Source organism: Pseudophryne corroboree, chromosome 2, assembly GCF_028390025.1.
Source record: "Pseudophryne corroboree isolate aPseCor3 chromosome 2, aPseCor3.hap2, whole genome shotgun sequence".
Taxonomy (NCBI): domain Eukaryota; kingdom Metazoa; phylum Chordata; class Amphibia; order Anura; family Myobatrachidae; genus Pseudophryne; species Pseudophryne corroboree.
Genome location: NC_086445.1, coordinates 579,656,497 through 579,681,251, shown reverse-complemented (window position 1 = coordinate 579,681,251; position 24,755 = coordinate 579,656,497).

The window sequence follows — 24,755 nt, the reverse complement described above, 5'->3', positions numbered from 1 at the left end:
TTTTGAACCTCAGCCGGCGCCAGTACTTATTTCTTTCTCTTTTGCTTAAATTACCTAGGGATTTGACCTTCCCAGTACGGGCTGCCGTTGACAGCGCACTCCATTTGTGTATTAATTTTTGTTCAATTAAAATCTAGACTGGCCCACTCTACTAGCTCGGAGGGTTCTTCCTGGGCGGCTGCCCAGGGTGTCTCGGCTTTATAGCTCTGCCGAGTAGCTACTTGGTCAGGTTCGAACACGTTTGCTAAGTTCTACAAGTTCGATTCTTTGGCCTCTGAAGAACTTCAGTTTGGTCAATCTGTTCTGCAGGAACCTCGGCACTTTCCCACCCGGTTTGGGAGCTTTGGTACATCCCCATGGTACTAATGTGGACCCCAGTATCCTCTAGGACGTAAGAGAAAATAGGATTTTAATTACCTACCGGTAAATCCTTTTCTCATAGTCCGTAGAGGATACTGGGCGCCCGCCCAGTGCTTCGTTTCTTTCTTCAACTTTTACTTGGTTAAGTATTGTTGGTTCAGCGGTTGCTGTTCCTGGTTTTATGTTTGGTTAGCTTGGCTTTCCTCTAGTTTGTGTGTGCTGGTTCGGAATCTCACCACTATCCTTTTATATCCTTCTCTCAAAGTATGTCCGTCTCCTCGGGCACAGTTTCCTAGACTGAGTCTTTTAGCAGGGACATAGAGGGAGGAGCCAGGCCACACTATCAATTTCTTAAAGTGCCCATGGCTCCCAGTGGACCCGTCTATACCCATGGTACTAATGTGGACCCCAATATCCTATACGGACTACAAGAAAAGACTTTACTGGTAGGTAATTAAAATCCTATTTAAAAAAAAAAAACTCTACAAAAGCCATCACAGTTCTGGAACAGCATTGTTTGGCTATTTTAAATTAAATTAAATCTGTACTCGACTGATAGGAGGAAAAAAGTATGGTGAAGGCTTGGAATGGCTCATGATCCAAAGCATACCACATCATCTGTAACACACACTATAGCATTGTAATGGCATGTGCATGCATTCCAGTGGCACTGGGTCACAGGTGTTTATTGATAATAAGGTAGTAGACAAAAGCATCCTGATGAATTCTGAAGTCTATAGATTGTAAGTTAGCAAGTAGGGCCTTCCTACCTCTATGTCTGTCTGTTTTTGCCCAGTTTGTTCTATAACTGTTATAACTGTAAAGCACAACGGAATATGCTGCGCTATATAAGAAACTGCTAATAATAATAATATAGGGTTATACTGTCTGCTCAGATTAAGGCAAATTCTGCAAAATTGATAGGACGCTGCTTCAAAGTACAGATTAACAATGACCTAAAACATACTGCGGATGCAAATCAGGAATTTTGTAATACAAAGAAATTGAGTTTTCTGAAATACCTAATCTTAACCCAATCAAGCATGCATTTCCCTTACTGAAGAGGTAAGATCCAGAAACACGCAATAACTGAAGATAGCTACAAGTAAGGCCTGGCAAAGCATAAGAATGGAGCAGCATTTGGTGATTTCCATGGGGTCCAGACTTCAAGCAGTCACTGTCTGCAAGGATTAATCAGAAAGTATTAAAAATTTACATTTTATTTATGATTATATTAATTTGTCCAATTACATATGAGTCCCTGAACATATGGGACTATGTATAAAAATGGTTGCAGTTCCTAAAATTTTACACAATATTTTTGTTCAACCACTTGAACTAAAGCTAAAAATGTGCACTTCACTTGCATCGTCATTGTTTAATTTTAAATCCATAGTGGTGGCATACTGAGCCAAAATTATGAAAATGAACCTTACTAAACATATAGAAATGTGTCTTCATGCACCTTTGCCTATGATACATTTGCATTTTAGGCAAAGAGTCCTGGCACATCTTGGCACCCGCGGGTGCATGCGTACGCACGCAGCCACTACAATGTACACAAAACACTGGGTGGTCGCAGGCAGCAGGAGTAAGATGCTCTCATTGCCCTACATAAGGAGCTCCTACATAATTGCCCTACATAATTGCCCCACATAAGATGCTCTCATTGCCCTACAAGGACATTGTATGGGGAAGGGTAGCAGGGAGGTAAGCTCAAGCTACTACCCATGGTTATATGTGGTTTGCACGACCGCATTTGAGGCATAACAAACGACTGTCAGTGGCTTGGCTTTGCTGCGACCGTGGCAATGCCGGAGACACCTCGTGCATGGACATCCACCGCACTCCGGGAGACCCGATGACGCCATACCGGTGACGGTATACACTTGCTTTGCACCACGCCCCCTGGAGATGCCGGGATGCTGGAGCACCGGCGTGCGCCCATGACATCATCGGGTCTCCCAGAGTGTGGTGGATGTCCGTGCACAAAGTGTCTCCGGTAATGTATAAATGTGTATCTTTATGTGTTGTACAGTTGGTCTTGATAAAAGGACATAGCCCTAAAACGTTGACTTCAGCAACTGCTTCAGTGTATTTATTTATCCTCTACGAGTGCCAGCCGTGTGTGGTCTTTATACTGTTCTGGAAGGCAGGGCCCCGGAGCAAGCTGTAATCATTTTCATTAGGAGTGCCGGACCAGGTTGTTTTTCTTATATATATATAATTTCTATGCAAAGGTTTTAGGTAGGTGTGGAAAAATGCTGCAAGGTAAAAATTATTTTAACTGTTGAAGTGTTAATAGTTTATTTTTATCAATTAACAAAATGCAAAGTGAATAAAGAGAAGTGAAATCTAAATCAAATCAATATTTGGTGTGACCACCCTTTGCCTTAAAAACAACATCAATTCTACTAGGTACACTTGCACAAATTTAGGGATTGTGTTGGATTACAGTCAGGTGTATGATTAACCAATCATACCAAACTGGTGATAATGATCATCATTTTCATATGTAGGTTAAAACACAGTCACTAATTGAAACAGAAACAGCTGTGTAGGAGGCTTAAAACTGAGTGAGGAACAGCCAAACTTTACTACAAAGGAGAGGTTGTGGAAGACAGTTTCATGTCACAAGTCATACACCATGGCAAGACTGAGCATAGCAACAAGACACAAGGTAGATCTGCATCAGCAAAGTCTCTCCCAGGCAAGATTTCAAAGCAGATGTGCTGTTCAAGCTTTTTTAAAGAAGCACAAAGAAACGGGCAACATTAAGGACCATACGCCGTTATCTGGAAACTGATAGGAAACTTAGTGCTCAATGAAAGACACATCATGCTTACTTCTCTTTAAAATCACATGTCCAGCAGTGTCATTAGTTCAGAACTGACAAAAACCAATGGCACCCAGGTACACCAATCTACTGTTCACAGAAGTCTGACCAGAAGTGATCTTCATGGAAGAACTGCAGCCAAAAAGCCATACCTTTAATGTAGAAAAAAGGTGAAGCGACTCAACTATGCACAAAACATACTGTAGGAACTGGGGTGCAGAAAAATTACATCAGGTGCTATGGTCTGATGAGTCAAAATTTGAAATATTTGGCTGTAACAGAAGGCATTTTGATCACTGATAGGCTGGAGAACGGTACAATAATGAGGCAAGAGCAAAGCATGGTGGAGGTTCCTTGCAAGTTTGGAGCTGCATTTCAGCAAATGGAGTTGGGTATTTGGTCACGATTAACAGTGGCCTCAATGCTAAGAAATATAGGCAGGTACTTATCTATCATACAATACTGTCAGGGAGGTGTCCGATTGGCACCACATTTTTTTCTGCAGAAGGACAACGACTCCAAACATACAGCCAATGCCATTAAGAACCATCTTCAGCGAAAGAAGAACAAGGAGTCCTGGAAGTGATGATATAGCCTTCACAGAGCCCTGATCTCAACATCATTAAGTCTTCCTGGGATTACAGGAAGAGGCAGGAGGATTCAAGCAAGCATCCAACCAACCACAGATGATCTGTGGTTAGTTCTCCAAGATGTTTAGAATGACCTCCCTGCCGAGAACCTTCAAAAACTGAGTGCAATTGTACCTAGAAGAATTGATCCTATTTTAAAGGCAAAGGATTTCACACCAAGTATTGATTTTAAATTAGATTGCTCTTTTGTTCATTCACTTTGCATTTTGTTAATTAATAAATATAAACTATTAACATATTACTTCTTCTATTCTTGAAAGTATTCTATCTGTCTATCTATATATATATACACACACATACACACACACACACACACACACACACACACACACACACACACACACTTGCAGCTCTCATTTTCTCCTCAGAGGCATTATTTCTGAAACATTTTACATGAACTCTGTAGTATCTGCATGATCAAAGTTTATGTCTTTAGTTAAAGTTTTGTGTCATTAACATTCTAGTGTACAATCTTGTACTCTCCCCTGTAAATTCCCTGATTATATAATCTGCTCGGCTATTTTATAGATGCTATGATACTATGCCAAAATTTGCAATATTTCAACAAAAAGATAAATAACTGCCCTCTACACAAATAGCTCCTAGACAGATTTCTCTTAAATGGAAATAGTTTGATGGACTGCTAATCTCTGTTGGGTTCTAGAAGTCAAAGGTTATTTTATTCCTATTTCCCTTGTGTGAAATACATTTACTCCATTAATCAATAGAGTATAAACATTAAATGTGAAGGCTTTGTCGACACTGATGAATATACCAATTATAATAACATAAGAGAGTGACTAATTTCTTTTATGGTTATGAATAAACTACCTTGATCTTTTTGCTTAGTACTGTACTATGTGAAAATGGACATTATCTACTTTAAGGTAAAATATACACTTTTGATAAAGTATGTAGAATTTTCATTCAGTAGATACTGTGTGTCTGTGCGTGTGTGTATATATATATATATATATATATATACTTTTTTTAACTTTCATTAAATGATTTCTAAATCATACATAATGTGCATCCATTTACAGTAGAAAGATATACGGTACAGTAGCTCATAGTCTACTAGGGGCTAATGCCATGTGAAGCTATTTGTTGGCTATTGAGGCCACCATCTGAAATGCTTTGTATGGGGGCAGCTGGAATTAGGAATGCTTGATTCTGAAGGATCCTATGAAAAATGGATGGTATCCGTTCTCTAGGTGGCCAAGACTTAGGTCGAGAGTGTGTAGGTCAACCACTATTGGTCGACAGTAACTAGGTCAACAGGGTTTCTAAGTCGATAGAGTATCTAGGTCGACATGTTCTAGGTCAACAGGTCAAAAGGTCGACATGAGTTTAAAAAAAAATTGTTTCTTGTTTTGAACTTTTTCATACTTTACGATCCACCTGGACTACGAATGGGAACGGTAACCTGCGAGGGGACACGGTGTACTAATTGGGGTTCCCGTCACTGTACGGGAACCCCACCAAAAACCTGCGAGGGAACACGGTGTACTAATTGGGGTTCCCGTCACTGTATGGGAACCCCACCAAAAAACATTAAACAACACCAAAAAAGATTAAAAAAAACTCATGTTGACATTTTGACCTGTCGACCTAGACCATGTTGACCTAGAGACCCTGTCGACCTAGGAACCCTGTAGACCTAGTTACTGTCGACCAATAGTGGTTGACCGAGACACTGTCGACCTAAGTGTGGTCGACCTTCAATACCACACCCCAAAATGATATGCCCCAATGAGTCATGGTGAACATACTTACACAGTAACAAAGTTAGTGAAATTTTGAATCAATTAAATTTTTTTCAGTTACTGTAGCACCTTTACAGATCCAAATTCATTCTGCTGTTTAAATAATATACAACACTATAATATACATAGCTTGGTTTGTTTATCAGATTACAATGTTTTATATCATTTAAATTTAAAACTAGTTCATTCAAAAGTAATTCAAATCTAATCTTGTTTACTTTAGTTCTTGTTTTTGCTACAAAAGGTATTTAACATTATCACCCTTGAAAAACAATATTATTATGTAAATAAGCACAATACGTGGTACAGGTATCACTAAATTAATGAAATCATTGTCATACCCTGACACTTTGTCTTGTCAGATTGATTTTAGGAGCTATCACAAGACAAGCCTGTGTACTTTTTCACGTTCGTCTAATTCTTGATATAAGATGAACATTAACAAACATGAGCCAGAGTCTTACACGTGCTACAGAAATTCACCATGTACTTATACTGCAGATACTGCAGATATTACATAACACGTTTTTAGACTTTGTATTAATTTCTTTCTGCTTCTTTTTATTGACAGCAGGTACAATATGAACAGCGGCGGCTCCTATCTCGGTGAAGGTTGGGGGGGGGGGGGGGGGGTTGTTGCAGCTGACAGTGCTGCCAGGTCCCTTCTCCCTTTTCCTTGCGGTCAGGTCCATGTTCCCTTGTTGCCGCCGCCGGCCTGGTTCCGGCATCTATACAATGTAGTTCACAGATGCTGGGACCGGCCCATGTGCAGTAGCGGTAATGGTACTGCGCATGCGCAAGCCCCCTGGCTTCTATGGACTACACCGACTGCAGCCCATAGAAGCCGGATAGGGCTTCCCAAAAAGCAGAGAGTGTTTGTGCACCCTGGTGTCACAAGGGTTCGTGTGAGGCTACAGGAAGCCAGCTCTCTGCCATTCGCAGCATGGTCTGGCAGTTCCAGAGAGAGGAAACACATCCCAATGGGATTACCTGTAGTGTCTCTGACTGGCAGGTAGGACTTCCAATAGGAAGTCAATGCCAGTCACAATGAAGCCAGTGCAGTCTCATGGACTGCATTTGCCTCACTGACACTGAGTTAAGCTGGCATATTTTACCTGAGGGGCTGCAGGTAAAATCCGATACTGAATATGAGTATGATTATGCTAATGTGGGCTGTAATTACTACAGCAATGGAGAAACCAGCACCCAAACTAACCAGGGCAGTCATTAGCCTCACACGAACCCTTGTGACACCAGGGCACACAAACACACAAGGACAAACATAGACTATTCAATAATGTGGCTCTCATCCCATTAATGACCAAAGGTATTTAAAGTATTTTTATGGACCCCTGAAAGATACACAGCATCTGAAGATGTTGTATATATATAATGAAATGCGTTAGTCATCAACTGCCTTGTGTTTACCATTTGCTCAGGATAATGAGCAGCTGGAGGCTCCCCCAAGACATTCTACAGATCCTATTTAATAGGTGAAGGTAATGTCCTTGACAAATCACTTACTGTTGAAACTGAGCAGGGTACCCTTAACCTCAGTATGGGACTACAACTGAGCCAGCAATTTACTATCCTCAGTGCCCGTATACTGATGAATGAAATACAGATATAACAATTCTGAATGTCCAACTCCCTGATGAGGCATTACAGAGATTTTGATTAATCTGCTCTCCACCGACATGGTAACCTTACCTTTAGGTGTGCCTGCCTATTTTACCCTGCCTATTTTTGGGTGAATAATTCAATACATCAATTAAATCTCTGGAGGAAATACAGGGATAGTAAACTAATACAGATGTGTCCTCATACATCTTGCCTCAATACGCCATGTGGCAGGAGATACCTGGTTTGAGTCAGCCGGCAGCTCTGCTAATGTCGGGTGTCTTTTTTTGCCGAAATATTTGGATCTCTATGTGTTTAGGACACATAAGTTTATGTTGATTAAAATGATATGTGGCAGGCCTATATTCTGTGTGCAAATGTGGCTGTACCTGCATAAGAAATGCTACTGTAAGTTACAGTGACTTCCAGGAACACACTCTAACATAGCATTTCGTATGCAGATACAGCCGCAGTCGCACACAAAATATAGTCATGTTGCATATCATTTTAATCAGCATAAGATGCTAGTGCTTCCTATTCACATAGTAATGTGATTTAGATGCATTAAAATGAAAAAAAAGTTGTACATAAAGATGCTCTGCGCTACAGAACTTGGCCAAACTTGGCATGACTAGAAGGGCTATTTAACGTGACTGCACCAAAGATGACAGCAATGGTTCCCAAACTTTCTTGAATCACTGTGCCCTAGAGTACAAGCATTTATTTCACAGTACCCTTGGGCCAAAAGTTTCTTAAAGAGAAATTAAAATGCTTTAAATTAAGTAAATTGTGCTTACCTATCTTCCTTGGGTTCAGTTATGTGGTGGTGGACAGTGTTTGTCAACATATTTTATTATTGGCAACCACCACCACTGGTATTGCCTATCACATTATTCAAAATGATTTGATTCGTTCCTGGACCACCAGCATGTGGCACCCCTGGAAGTGCTCTGTGCCACCCCAAGGTGGCATGGATGGAACCCAGTTTGGGAACCACTGACATACAGCAATAATACTGTTATAAACTCCCAGGTGGTTATTACTAAGGGGAATTCCATATGAAACTTTGCAGGGTATGCTAGGTTGTCCAGGCCTGTCCCAGAAGTTTTGGAACAAGCTGGTCAATAGGTACCCTCTTTGTAATTTTTTTAGTAACAAAAAGACAAATAAAGTAGGCCATGTGATGCAGACTGCACTGCACTACAGTCCCTCTAGTCCTTGCCCTTTGATGAGATGTGCTACTTGATTTCAGTGAGTTGTGGATAAGGTCACCTGATGCAAGAGGTGGTTCCTACCCTCTGTTATCCATCACTGTTGTAGTTAATTTATATATGGGATCCGTTTAATTTGCCAGCTGTAGAGATCCTGGTGGTCAGGACACCGATGCTGGAATCCCCACAGCTGGCAATGACCCCAGGCCGAATCCCAGCAAAATAGGACTATTTTCACTTGTGGGTGTCCACGACAATACCAGTCAATCGGCTCCTAACTATAATTTTTCAAAAAGAGCCTGTGACATGGCAGTTAAGAGCTGATTGGCTGGTACTTTATCTCCATCCACCTTATCTCCGTCCAAGGCTTAGTAAATAGACCCCTAATTCTCTTACTTCCCAATATGTTAGGAAGCTGAAATTTAACATAGGTATTCTTCAGGTAGGAAATAGGAAAACTATAATTAGAATTTTAATAAACCTCCCCTAAGGGGATGAAAAGGGGGTTGACATAATGACATCCTTACCGATGAATGGCTTCCGTTGTGTGAATGATAATGGCCCAAACGCTTGAAGGTGAGGGGAAGGGGGAATACACAAGTAGAGGGTTCAGTATGAAAAACCGGCAGCTAGGATCCCGGCTGTCAGTAAGCCGACAGCGAGATCCCAGTCACAAGTATGTCGACAGTGGGGTGAGTGCTAGAAAGCCCCTTGCGGGCTCGGTGGCTCACAACAGGTTATATTCTGCCTCTATGGGTATTGGGGACATCCACAGAGGGAGAAAAGCCTGTGGCCCTGGTAGTCTGGATTCCAAAGTCAGCATTGTGACCTCCGGGATCCCGACTAGTGGTATTGTATCCACTTCCTCAGGTAGACATTGAATGAAGGGGGATGGGGTAGACATACAGAGGCACAGAATAAGGGTGGGACACATAGAGGCAATGAATGAAGGGGGGGACACAAGGAGGCAAAGAATGAAGGGGGGTAAGGGACACAGAGAGACATAGAATGAAGGGGGAAGTGATGCAGGGGGGAGGTGATGGTGTGCTAAGAGATGATGCAAGGGGAGATAATGGTGTGCTGAGAGACAACACAGGGGGAGGTGATGGTGTGCTGAGAGATGACGCAGGGGGAGGTGATTTTGTGCTGAGAGATGATGCAGGGAAAGGTGATGGTGTGCTGAAAGACTACATGGGGGGAGATGATGGTGTGCTGGTAGACGACACAGGGGGAGGTGATGGTGCACTGATAGATGATGCAGGGAGAGATGATGGTGTGCTGAGAGATGACGCAGGGAGAGAGAATGGTGTGGCTGAGCGACGATGCAGGGGGAGGTGATGGTGTGATGAGAGATGATGCACGGGGAGGTGATGGTGTGCTGAGAAACAATGCAGGGGAGAGATGATAGTGTGCTGGGAGAGGACATCGTGGGGAGGTGATGGTGTGCTGAAAGACCCGGGGGGGATATAATGTGGCTGAGTGACAGGTGGGAGATAGTGTGGCTGAGAAACACCGGGGACAGGAAGTGACACGGGGGCACAAGCCTGGTTGAACCACTATTGTATGATGATAACCTTGTTAATATATATATATATACCCCCTTTGTCGTGTGCACTTTTAGTATAGTTTGTATTTGTACGTGTGTGTGTTTGGGGGCGCTGTTCTTTATGTTGCTGTGGGCACCGAATACCCTGGTTACGCCTTTGATGGTCTTTTTCTGGTGTCAAGTCTTTACCTCTTTTCACAATCTTATCCCTAAAAGTAGGTAAACACCCAGGGCCATCTAGCCTGATAGCTGAGGGTCCCCACTTTCCAGGGGTACCAGATTTTTGAAAATAGGCCCTGGGGAACCGGAGATATCTGACTAGAAAGCAGTGGTCCCCATCCAAGCCTGTTAATTGCTCTTCCCAGCCAGATATCTCAGGTTCTGTCTAACTTAGAGTTTTTCTGAGGGTACACTCCAAAAGCTGTGACTCTCATCTTTTGGTGGACATTGACAACTTGTCTCTACTATGCCAAGAACCTGAGATATCAACCTTCAAGCAGCTGGTCCCTGCTCCAGCTCCACACGCCTAATATGCAGTTTTATATTTTCGTTTGTGAATTGCTCTGGCTCCTGAGCTCTGATACCTAAGGCCCCAGTACCTCCTGAAAAGTGGGACTCTCTAGATTTTTATCCCAAAGCTTAAAAAAACAACAATATTGATGGTAGCTAACACCACCTCCCAGCACTTACTGATATCAATTAAGATAATCAATTAATTAACAAATCTCCCAGCTGCAAATGCTCAGAGACTGGTTTAAGGTCTCAAGCAGTTCAAATAAAAAATACAAAGGAAAGCACTGCGCTTAGGATATATATACAGTACATAGTTGTAATACCATCACTGTAACAAGCTGCACAAATATAAATGCTAGGAGACCTCTGCTTTGTACAAACATACACCAAGTTTAGTCCCACAATCCACTCAATTTTATTCACAAGCCATTTCAGCAGCTGAATTATTTATGTACTAGTGGGTGATTTTAAATTAGTTAGGGATATGTTATGTGTATGTGTATTTTAATAAAATTTAGTGTATGTTTGTACAAAGCAGAGGTCTCCTAGCATTTATATTTGTGCAGCTTGTTACACTGATGGTATTACAACTATATATATATATATATATATCCTAAGCACAGTGCTTTCCTTTGTATTTTCCATTCAAAGCTAAGAAATCTATTTTCAGGAACTTGAGATATCTGCAGTCAAGCAAGCTGCCCTCCCACCGTAATATGATGAATTTTAAGCCCAGTCCACTATACACCCTCCCCTACGTATTAAACGGGTGTGGACCATTAGATCAACAGTGTCTAGGTCAACAATGTTTAGGTCGACCACTATAGGTTGACAGTCACTAGGCCGACAGGGTTTCTAGGTCGACATGTTCTAGGTCGACAGGTCAAAAGGTCGACATGAGTTTTTCATGTTTTTTTGGTGTCGTTTTCTCCGTACAGTGACCGGGAAGCCCAATTAGTGCACCGTGTCCCCTCGCATGGCTCGCTTCTCTCACCATGCCTTGGGCGAGGTGCCTTCCTCCGCTACCACTGCGCTCGGCACCGGTTACTATTCCCAATCGTAGTCTGCGTGGATTGTTAAGTATGAAAAAGTTCAAAAAAAGATTTATTTATCTTTAAAACTCATGTCGACCTTTTGACCTGTCAACCTAGAACATGTCGACCTAGAAACTAGTGATGAGCGAGGTTCGGTTTTACTCGGTTTTACTCGGTTCTCAAAACGGCATCTTATTGGCTATCCAAAACACGTGACATCCGTGAGCCAATAAGATGCCGCTTTGAGAACCGAGTAAAACCGAGTAAAACCGAATCCGCTCATCACTACTAGAAACGCTGTCGACTTTCAGACCCTGTCGACCTAGTGACTGTCGACCTATAGTGGTCGACCTAAACATTGTTGATCTAGACACTGTTGATCTTCAGACCGGATCCCGTATTAAACACCCACTACCACCCTGGAAGTCATGTACCAGGGCTTCTTCATTCAGCCCAATGCCCCCTTCTTCAGTTTAACCCCATCTGTGCAGTAAAGGAGTAATTAGCAGAAATGACTGCTCCAGGTCCTACATGCTGAGCAGAAGATAGAACACCCCCTACCACCCGCGGGACATTAAAGCTGCCGCTGATAGCACCTCCAACCCCTACTGCTGGAGGATTGGTAGGGGGCCCAGTGCATTGCTGTGCCCAGGGGCCTACACTGCTGTTAAGACGGCCCTGTAAACACCTCAAAGATTAAAGAAACAATCCAATTTATTTTATTCAGACGACAACCGATTTTCAGTGTACAGGCTAATAAATTAACTTTAATACAGCACCTTAATGTTAAATGCCCCTAAAGATTGTTGAGGTGATGTTTTTAAAAGCACTGTTGGACAATCTCTGTACATACTGTGTTTTAATTACTAAACAATGGGCCTAATTCTGAGTTGATCGCAGCATCAAATTTGTTAGCAGTTGGGCAAAACCATGTGCATTGCAGGAGGGGCAAATATAACGTGCAGAGAGAGTTAGATTTGGGTGGGGTGTGTTCAAACTGAAATCTAAATTGCAGTGTAAAAATAAAGCAGCCAGTATTTACCCTGCACAGAAACAAAATAACCCACCAAAATCTACCTCTCTCTGCAAATGTTATATCTGCCCCCCCTGCAGTGCACATGGTTTTGCCCAATTGCTAACAAACATGCTGCTGCGATCAATTCAGAATTACCCCCAATATTAGCTCATCGGGACCAATGAAAATTGCACAGCAGTCCAGATGTTAGGACCAGATCTGACTGGTTTTGAAACAACAGATTTCGCTGGTGTTGTGTGGACTGTGCAATAACCAGAATGGGCTGCTGAGAATTGGCTGTTTGGCCAAATTATTTCAAAGTTGTACCCAACTTAAGCTCATGGGGAAATAGTCACAAGACCACTTATAACAGATGTAGATATATAGGTTTATATATAAGAGCAATATTTGTTGAAGTATGTGCACTAACGGTGCTGGTATGGCAGATTAATGGTATATACCAGCAGACAGGGGCGGATTGGGAACAAAAAGTGACCCCGGAAAAATTTGTACTAGTGGCCCCACATGGGCAGCACCAGTGGCGTAAGGTCTAGCCATGGGCCATGGCAGCAGCACCCTCCCCCCAAGATATTCCAGATAGTGGGCATGTCCAGCATCAAGGGGTAAGTTAAAAATAAATAAAATTAAATATGAGCACATTATATGATACACCTTCAGAATTTAGGAAACTATATCATTCTTTAGAAAGATATATTTTCTTGCTTATTACACCAACCGTATCCCAATCACTATTCACTCAATCTTATATGTCAGCCAAGCAGGCAGACAGAGCATACACTAGATCATCTGCAATCACAGGCTAAGTGACAAAGTAATTTTCATATATGCAAATTATTTAGCATCTTATTCATTATGTCTATAAAAAGGACCACATGTCCTCAAACAAAACAGGCCCCATGGGTGCGTCGGCCCACCGGGGATCTTCCCTGTGAACCCTATGGCCAATCCGCCTCTGCCAGCAGATGCCATGAATCAGTACACAGCCCAGTACTTAACCAGTGAGGTTGGTTATTCAGCAGTAATGTGATTTGTACAGCCATACAGTTACAGACACCCAGCATGGAACAGAGCTTTTGCAGAGCATACAGGTCACCAGTCGGTGACTGTATGTGGGTAGCAGTGCAGGATGCAAGTGATAACAGTGGTTGCAGCATTATGGATCGAACGGTAAACCATGGTCTCACTGAGCTAAGTAGAACACATCCGCGTCCCACTGTGGCACTCTTTCATAGTAACAAGATTATGATAAAAATGTGCAGATGTACAGATGGGGCCATCTTGGTTAGGGTTGAAGCTTCCCTAACGAAGCCAATATGGAGTATGCGCAGTAGCACGCTCCAGCTTCAACAACCTCTCTCGCTACAAGCTTCTTTATGTCACACACACATTTAATTTTAGCTTTCTTGTAGCAACCTGTAAAAAGGTTAGTCACAGAAAATATGAATATCTGAAACAATTCTAGTCCACTTTTCTTGCTAGAGACATCGCAAAGGCTCCTCTCCCTGACTGCGAGTACTAAATTAACAGTATCTTTCTTCACAGACTCATAACTGCTGTTACTCTTCTTGTTGTTGATGTCTTCCACACTTGTAAAACTTAATTTGTGCAAAGCCTCTTCACCTATTTTGGACTTCCACTCACACCAGTTAGTTAGTGGTTCACTGAACACAAAATTGTATTGTATCAAATCTCTTTGGTGGTTATCCAGTAGGGTATGGGTCATTAGGTCGACCACTATTGGTCAATATGCAGTAAGTCTACATTGTCAATAGGTCAACAAGTACTAGGTCGACATGGAAAAAGGTCGACATGAGTTTTTCGACTGTTTTTGGTATTGTGTTCTTCGTAAAGTGATGGATGTGGATGGTAAAGTATGAAAGAGTTCAAAAAATATTTTTTAAAAAAAAACCTCATGTCGACCTTTTTCCATGTCGACCTATTGACCATGTCGACCTATTGACCATGTCAATCTACTGCATGTCGACCAATAGTGGTCGACCTAATGATTGTCGACCTAAGTGCTGTCGACCTAATGACTGTAACCCATCCAGTAATTGATCTTGCAGATTTTGTTTTCTATGGTTGGATTTCAATACTGATAGCCTCTGGATCATATACTGTACTGTATGTCTCCAAATGCTGGCATCTCCAGTGACACATACTAGCTCTGCATTGCAGATTGCACCTTATTTAATTTTTGCTAATTCTTTAAATATGATATCTCTTGACTTGACAAGCTTTCTGGTACTTGGATCATAATCTGTACCTTTTACTTTCAGGACAATAAGCATGATACACCTCATAGACTTTGAATCCAGTTTGTGTGTTTTTTTGTTTTTTTTTTGTATTCAGTACATAGGTAGTATTCAAAAGTTTTGAGATACTTGGGGCTAGATTTATCAAAACTTCAAAAATGAATAGTGATGATGTTGCTCATAGCAACCAATCAGATTCTGGGGGTCATTCCGACCCTTTCGCACGCAGCGGTTCTTCGCTGCGGTGCAAACGGGTTGGGACTGCAGCTGCGCGCTGCCCACAATGTGCACGCGTGTCGTCGCCGGGCAACGATGCTGCCAGCGCAGAAAGTGATCGCAGCAGCGATCGCATGAAGACTGACAGGCTGGAGGCATTCCGGGGCGTCAACTGACCGTTTTCAAGGCGTGGTGAGGCGAATGCAGGCGGATCCAGGCGTTTGGAGGGCGGATGTCTGACGTCAATCCCGGGACCTTCGTCGTTGGATCCGTCGCACAGGGTAAGTAACTCTTACCCTGGTCTTGTTTTGCAGGAAACTTTTTTTTAGCATAGCAGGGCTGCACAAGCGATTGCAGCCCTGCTATGCTAAAATACACTACCCCATAGGCGGCGTCTAGTTGATCGCACGATCAGCAAAAAGTTGCTACGTGTGATCAACTCGGAATGAGGGCCTTTGTGTATTATTTTCTAGGATGCAATAAAGAAATGTTGCTTACCTGTCATCCTTAGTTCTGGGTTGTACTTCAGCTTATCCACATATTTTATTATTGGCAGCCACCAATACCAATTTTGCTTAACAGATTGACTATAAATAATTTGATTTGTTCTTGGTTCACCAATCTGTGGCACCCCTGCAATTGGGAACCAGTGATGTAAGGTATTGACTTGAAAAATATGCTGTTAGTTTAAAAATTATTTACATGTTTCTTTCAGAAAGGACAGAAAATAATAAATCTTTTATATGCAAATGTATTTGTCACTGTTGTTACAATTTAAGACAATATTGTTTAAGCTGGAGAGTGCTATTGGGCATACTGCATATTGGCTGCCTTAGGGATGCTTCAATCACCTGTGCTACTTTTCATGCATAGCACCATCTTGTTACCGTGTTAGAGTGCCATAGTGGTAGACAGATAACCAACCAACCAATCAGCTTCTAACTGTAATTTTTTAAACACCGTCTGTAAAATGACAGGAGCAGATATGCTGGTACCAGGGGCGGATTGGGATTGAACACACCGGCCCGGGAAATTTATGGAAGCAGCCCTAATAAGGGCGGAGTCTGTTGAGGGGGAGGGACCTGTCAAGAGGGTGGGGTCACTCCTCAGAGGTCCTGATTCTGAGATAGATACAGTTGGGGCCTCCTTTGCTTTACGTTATGCTATTGTTTACCTGGGACTGTGGCCCTCATTCGGAGTTGATCGCTCGCTAGCTACTGTACTTTTAGCAGCCGTGCAAACGCATTGTCGCCACCCACGGGGGAGTGTATTTTTGCTTTGCAAGTGTGCGATCGTATGTGCAGCCGAGTGACACAAACACATTTTGTGCAAAACAAGAAACAGCCCTGTAGTTACTTATCCTGTGCGATGATTCTAGCGACGGAGGTCCCGGAATTGACGTCAGATACCCGCCCTGAAAACGCCTGGACACTCCTGCGTTTTCCCAAACACTCCCAGAAAATGGTCAGTTGCCACCCACAATCGCCCTCTTCCTGTCAATCTCCTTGCGATTGGCTGTGCGAATGGATTAATCGCTAAAAGCATTGCACAACAACAATGCTCTTTGTCCCGTATGATGCACGTGCGCATTGCAGCGCATATGCATGCCCAGTTTTGCAGTGTTTTTTACCTGATCGCAGCGAGCAATCAACTCGGAATGACCCCCTTTATGCATATGCTGCTACAATACCCTTCCCTGATGTACATCTGTACGTCTGAATATACAAGGTCTGATATGCCCACTTTCAGTGTCTACTGACACTGCAGTCATGCCTTTATCTACTTCTGATTTTACTGATTTTTCATTCTACAAACCCCTTTTTTTAACCTTATATGTTTCAAAGTACAGGGAGGAGGAGCACACACTACATACAGCACAGTACAGGGAGGGAGTACACACAAGTAGTGAAACACAGACACAGGGGACCAGCGCAGCAGAATCTGTCCCAGTGGCCAATCCACCCCTGATTACATACATAGCCACCATATTATTACATGAATAGCACCACATTATACGTATAGCACCGCATTACATGTATAGCATTACACGTATAGCACTGCATTACACAAATAGCACCACATAACATGAATAGCACAACATTACAGGTATAGCACCGCACTACACGTATAGCACCGCATTATACGACTAGCACCACATTACATACGTAGCCACCGCATTACATACGTAGCCACCACATTACATTCATAGACACCGCATAAATAGTCCCATCATCATGGACAGACTATAGGGCTGAAGGACGTTGCATTAGAGATTGTCCCAGGGCTGGCTGTGAGTGCTGCCTGATCAGCTGGCATCCTGAGAACAAAGTACATCCTGCTCCTGTCCAGCCCCCAAACCATACACTGTGACCCAGAACACGCTAACCCTTACACCATCACATACTTGCCTACTCTCCTGGAATGGCCGGGAGGCTCCAGAAAATCGGGTGATCCTCCGGGCCCCCCGGAAGAGCAGGCAAGTCTCCCAATTTGAGGGGTCCCCCTTGCCCGTCCGCCCACTTTGACTGAAAAGTGGGCGGTCCGGGCAGTCGATGACGCGATTCTTGCTGAATTGCGTCATCATAGCCACGCCCCCTGCAGTGTAATGCCGGTGATCGTGGCATTACAGAGCGGGGGCGTGGCTTAAAGGAGGTGTCACCATAACCCCGCCCCCACCCCACCCTTGCTCCGCCCCCGTCCCGTCTCCGGTCCACCCCCTCCTTACGTCACAGCGCTCCCCGGCCGCCTGTTGAGCCGACCTGGCTGCTCTCTCCACAGAGAGCAGCCAGAATGTCGGTAAGTATGCAACTATGCACCATCATGATAATGCAAATAATGTAATTAATAATAACCTCTCTGCCGTGTCCCCTTCAGTGCTCAGTTGCCGCTCTGGCCAGTTCAGTGAGAGTGCGGGAGATGGGGTGGCAGCGGGTGTAGTGAACCCGGCTCCAACCATCGCTTTGCTGCTGCTCCTGGGCCGGGCTGGTTGAAGAGACCTTTGGCCGGGCCCAGGGAGAGGATGCTGCTGGGCTGGTTAACTTTCTCAAGGTCCCCCATTGGTAGAAAAACTTCACCACTTTTCATGGGTAGCGGCACCTGGAAGTGCCCGCTAGCCTAATTTCAATGAACCACAAGTACTGGAAGCAGTGTGAGCCAGCGCAGCCTGAGAGTGAATCGGCCTGGCTGAGGGGGATATGGGACCATCCCATCGGAATCTGTCATAGTGTCCTGGTGGGTCAATCCGCCCCTGGCTGGTACTCTCTCTCTCTCCACTTCTATCACTATCCAAGGCTTAGTACTGTACATCTCCTTCCATAGAGTGATGATGTGGTACTGTATGCTCAAACAATTACTTCAGTTTAAACATTCAGTATTTTACAACTGTGTTTTCATTAGTGATGAGCGGGTTCGGTTTCTCGGAATCCGAACCCCCCCGAACTTCACCCATTTTACACGGTTCCGAGGCAGACTCGGATCCTCCCGCCTTGCTCGGTTAACCCGAGCGCGCCCGAACGTCATCATCCCGCTGTCGGATTCTCACGAGATTCATATTCTATATAAGGAACCGCGCGTCGCCGCCATTTTCACTCGTGCATTGGAGATGATAGGGAGAGGACGTGCAGCGTTCTCTCAGTTTCTGTGTTCAGTGTGCTGCAAATATCTGTGCTCAGTGTGCTGCAAATATCTGTGCTCAGTGTGCTTGCAAATATCTGTGCTCAGTGTGCTGAAAATATCTACGTTCTCTGCCTGAAAAATGCTCCATATCTGTGCTGCATTGTAGTATATAGGAGGACAGTGCAGAATTTTGCTGACCAGTGACCACCAGTATTATATAGCAGTACGGTACAGTAGTCCACTGCTCTACCTACCTCTGTGTCGTCAAGTATACTATCCATCCATACCTGCGGTGCATTTTAGTTGTGCGCAGTATTATATAGTAGGAGGACAGTGCAGAATTTTGCTGACCACCAGTATATAATATATAGCAGTACGGTACAGTAGTCCACTGCTCTACCTACCTCTGTGTCGTCAAGTATACTATCCATCCATACCTGTGGTGCATTTTAGTTGTGCGCAGTATATACAGTAGGAGGACAGTGCAGAATTTTGCTGACCACCAATATATAATATATAGCAGTACGGTACACTAGGCCACTGCTCTACCTACCTCTGTGTCGTCAACTATACTATCCATCCATACCTGTAGTGCATTTTATTTGTGTGCAGTATTATATAGTAGGAGGACAGTGCGGAATTTTGCTGACCACCAGTATATAATATATAGCAGTACGGTACAGTAGGCCATTGCTATTGATATATTACTGGCATATAATTCCACACATTGAAAAATGGAGAACAAAAATGTGGAGGGTAAAATAGGGAAAGATCAAGATCCACTTCCACCTCGTGCTGAAGCTGCTGCCACTAGTCATGGCCGAGACGATGAAATGCCATCAACGTCGTCTGCCAAGGCCGATGCCCAATGTCATAGTAGAGAGCATGTAAAATCCAAAAAACAAAAGTTCAGTAAAATGACCCAAAAATCAAAATTAAAAGCGTCTGATGAGAAGCGTAAACTTGCTAATATGCCATTTACGACACGGAGTGGCAAGGAACGGCTGAGGCCCTGTCCTATGTTCATGGCTAGTGGTTCAGCTTCACATGAGGATGGAAGCATTCATCCTCTCGCTAGAAAACTGCAGTGCCACTCCTAGAGGGGCCAGGTGTTTGTGTCAGCCACTTGGGTCACTTAGCTTAGCCATCCAGCGACCTTGGTGCACCTCATTTTTTCTTTGCATGATGTGCTGTTTGGGGACTATTTTTTGAAGTGCCATCCTGTCTGACACTGCAGTGCCACTCCTAGATGGGCCAGGTGTTTGTGTCGGCCACTTGGGTCGCTTAGCTTAGCCATCCAGCAACCTTGGTGCACCTCTTTTTTTGTTTGCATTATGTGCTGTTTGGGGACTATTTTTTAAATCTGCCATCCTGTCTGACACTGCAGTGCCACTCCTAGATGGGCCAGGTGTTTGTGTCAGCCACTTGGGTCGCTTAGCTTAGTCATCCAGCGACCTCGGTGCAAATTTTAGGACTAAAAATAATATTGTGAGGTGTGAGGTGATCAGAATAGACTGGAAATGAGTGGAAATTATGGTTATTGAGGTTAATAATACTATGGGATCAAAATTACCCCCAAATTCTATGATTTAAGCTGTTTTTGAGGGGTTTTGGTAAAAAACACTCGAATCCTAAACACACCCGAATCCGACAAAAAAATTTCTGGGAGGTTTTGCCAAAACGCGTCCGAATCCAAAACACGGCCGCGGAACCGAATCCAAAACCAAAACACAAAACCCGAAAAATTTCCGGTGCACAGCACTAGTTTTCATATGTGTTTGTGTATATGAGTACAAGCTAAATCAAGCAACAAATGTGCTTTGTACACACCAGCAATACTACATCAGACATACTATTCTTGGTAACTCAACTTTCTATATGAAGCAGTGCATTATTATAATTTGAGCACAAACTAAAAGCAATATAATTAGATTACTTAGCTAATAAAAGAAGATGACCGTTTTATCTATAAATCAGGTCATTGTAATTGGGTAATTTTGCTCTTAAGTGAGGTTAAACATTTGGGCCACAATTCAGTGTAATTTATTAGGTACTGTGAGAAAAACAATTTAACTCTGTAACTTTGTAACACGAAATATACTGGATGGAACCTAAGTGCCTTCCAGCTGGGTTTAGTTGCATAATAGCAGTCAGTCAGTAGCAAGACTCACAAAGTGCCCCAGTTCTTAGCACAGTACATAGCTGAATAGTAAAACTTGTGTGATAATTGGGTTGTGTATATTAGGTCTCCATTCAATATGGCGACATTCATTAGGTCGACATGAGAATGTTGACACTGATGTAATGATGACATTATTGAAATGTCAATAGTTGGGCATTGGAGCACTATGTGTAATGTATATAAAAAGTGGCAAGCTGAAAAAGAAAAAAAAGGGTTAATTACTGTAGTTTATTATTATTTATTTCTATCGCGCCATAAGGGTTCCGCAGCGCCAGTTACAGTGTACATAAACAAATACTCAAAACAGGAAAACAGCAACTTAAGGTCCATACACACTTAACGATAAAATGAGCGACGTCGCTCATTTTCCCCCTCCTTGAGCGACGTCGCTCATTTTATCGTCAAGTGTGTATACCGCCAGCAACGACCGATGCGCGGCCCCGCGGGTCGGCAACGATCGTCGCTGTCGGTAGGGCATGCATGAAGGATGTGGACTGTCATTCACGACCTTCATGCAGGGCTGGCGGTGGCGTGACGTCACTGAACGATATGAGCGGTCATATCGCTCAGTGCGTACAGGCGGCTGCCGACCGGCCGGCCCGGGAGGGGGAAACGTTAGACTATGTTGCTCACAGAGCGACATCGTCTAATGTGTATGGGCCTTTACAGTTGACGACAATATAGGACAAGTACAGGGTAAATAAACATAGCTACATAACACTGGAATAAGTATCAGGTGGCAGAAGACTGCTGGATGTGGTACAGTTGAAGATTATTAAAGAAAAAGGATAAGCACATGAGGGAAGAGGGCCCTCATATGCTTCGATGGACACGCCTGCGTTTTTCCAGACACTCATTGAAAACAGTAAGTTGACACCCACAAACACCTTCTTCCTGTCAATCTTCTTGCGATCGCCCATGCGAACGGCTCCATCGCACAAACCCAATGCTGTGCGGCGTTCCGCTTTGTACCCGTGTGACGCGCCTGAGCATTGCGGTGCATATGCATGCGCAATTTGAACCTGATTGCCCGCTGTGCGAAAATGCACAGTAGCGATCGGGTCTGAATGACCCCCTAACTCTTTTCTTTTTTCAGCTTTGCACTTTATATACATTACACATAGCGCTCCAATGTCCAACTATTAATTTATTATTTCTAGAGCTGCTTTTATATTCCAGTGCAGTTTGCATATTTTTATTATTGTTGTTAAAATGTCAACCATTCATTTTTCCTGTCATTCTCTCCCTAACCATAACAGTAACCCTAATGGTAACACTAGTGGCAACCCTAACAGTTACCTTAACTCTAACTCTAACCCTAGGCAAATGGACAGTCTGTCAATGTCGACAATTTCCAATTATGCCTCCCACGGTAAATGGGTGCACTGCAGTGCAAAATCTAAAGGGCCCCATACACTAGAACGATAATGCCCGATTTCAGCCCAATTCAGGCATTCGGGCCGATATATTGGGTGAAATCGGGCATTTTGGCTGTGTATCCGATTCGATGCGCGTTCCCCTGAACATTGGATCGGATCCCCTAGATCGTTAGTGCTGCACTAGTGATATGTCGGTTCCCGTAGGCATGGCTGGGATCGCATACAATATATCGAATGCAAAATGTACCAAAGTGTTTGGAATTGTATGGAACCACTCCTGGGAAGCTCCCAGGAGAGTTCAATGTAAATCGCCCCGACTTCAGCATTCAGACATATCGTTCTAGTGAATGTGGCCCTTAAGATAATGCCTGTGTGACAGTCTTGCACGTGTTTGCACATCTGTGGCAATACAGTATACAGTATTTTGTTCCTGCACGGTATTCAGCTGGGCTAAGGACCTCATTCATGTTGGTTGTAATTGCTTCTCATGCCGCAAAGTAGTGGTACTTTGCGCGTGTGCAGGACCAGGTCGCATGCGCGAACAGGTCCGGCGATGACGGAAGCAGTTCGGCATCAGACTGTCAATGATTGACAGTCTGATGTCGTTTGGGGGCTGGGTGGGAGCAGCGACATTCTCCGTTTGTCAAAACGGAGGTGTACAAGTCAATGAGGGGTATTCAATTGTTTAAAAAGTCAGTTGGGCATCTGTTTTTTCCTATCTAACAGACAGGAAAAAACAGACACCCAACTGACTTTTCAAACAATTGAATTCCCCTTAATGTGGTCAATGTTTACATTACATCTTTGTCAACATTCTTGTGTTAACCTAATGAATGTCGAAATATCTAATGGAGACTTAATTTACACAACACAATTAATTATCACACAAGTTTTACTATTCAGCTATGTACCATTTAGAGGGAGGGAAGAGGCAAGGATCTCCTTCATTGGAAAGAGATTTCCTGGCATCTTACAACAACTGTGCACATTTCTTGCTATGACAAGTACTTTAGAATCACTTACACAAAATAATTGTACCCTATATATGTATTCTTCTGCATATGGGCAACTAACTTCCACTAGATAGATAAAAGCTTATTGATGATTGGTTTAATTATTCAGAGCAAAATTGTACTCAAAGTATTGAGAGAGGCACAGATACATTTCAGTTTCTTTTCTCTACTATTCTGTGCCCTCTCCAGTTCCAAAACTAGCAGTACTATGCCTTTATGTCATGTGATGGCTGGAATCATGCTGGATTCTCTTTGACACCAGCTGCTATCAATAACAGCCTTTACAAGGAGTACATTATTGGTTAAAGGGGTCAATTCAATTAGGCGCGACATAGTTGCATCCAAAAGTAAGTGCTCTCAGGGTACCGCCAGACTGGCTGATTTTTGGTGAGATTGGGCTGCAAAGGGGTGAGTTTAGTTGCCGTTGCTATGCTCCTAATTAAATTTACCCCATTTACCCTCATTAGTCTTTCTGTGCTCCAATATTATCTGCTTCCTGATCTCAGCTTGTGACATTTACTCTGCATTGTCTACTGCCTGGTCCATCCTTTGTCACCTTCACGCTGCTTAGAATTCCTCTCAGACCAACCATACCTACTTGCATAACTGATTCTCTATATTGAGCACCTGAATTTACCTTTTCCTTTGTATTTCCATTCTGTCTGGAGTGATTGTCAACTAGTGACTATTGCCTTGCTTGTCATCTATATTGTTTCAGTATTTGTTTTCCACTGGTCAGAACTCTGCTTAAGCTACTACTAAGGGATGGAAGACTGTAGTAAGCCTGTGGGCAGATAAACCCTGGGGTAAATGGTGCCTTTTGATTATGGGTGTACTGCTCCTTTAAAGGTGCATACACACTTGCTGAGAAAATGAGCGTCATCACTCATTTTCACCTCTCCTGAGTGATGTTACTCACTTTCTCTGCAAGTGTGTATGCCAACCAGCGATGCCCAGCCCCGTGGATTGTTAACGACCCTCGCTGTCGGCCGTGCAGGCAGCTCAATTTGGACTTTTGTCCAAGAGCTGCCTGTACGGCCCGGCTGCTGCGTGATGTCACTTAGCGATATGAACATCATATTGCTCAGTATGTATGCCAGGCCTTCTGACTGCCGCGGCCTGGAAGGGGAAACACTAGGAGACGTCGCTCATAGAGCACATCGCCCTAGTGTGTACTAGTGATGTGCACCGGAAATTTTTCGGGTTTTGTGTTTTGGTTTTGGATTCGGTTCCGCGGCCGTGTTTTGGATTCGGACGCGTTTTGGCAAAACATCCCTGAATTTTTTTTGTCAGATTTGGGTGTGTTTAGGATTCGGGTGTTTTTTTACAAAAAACCCTCAAACAGCTTAAATCATAGAATTTGTGGGTCATTTTGATCCCATAGTATTATAAACCTCAATAACCATAATTTCCACTCATTTCCAGTCTATTCTGAACACCTCACACCTCACAATATTATTTTTAGTCCTAAAATTTGCACCGAGGTCGCTGGATGGCTAAGCTAAGCGACACAAGTGGCCGAC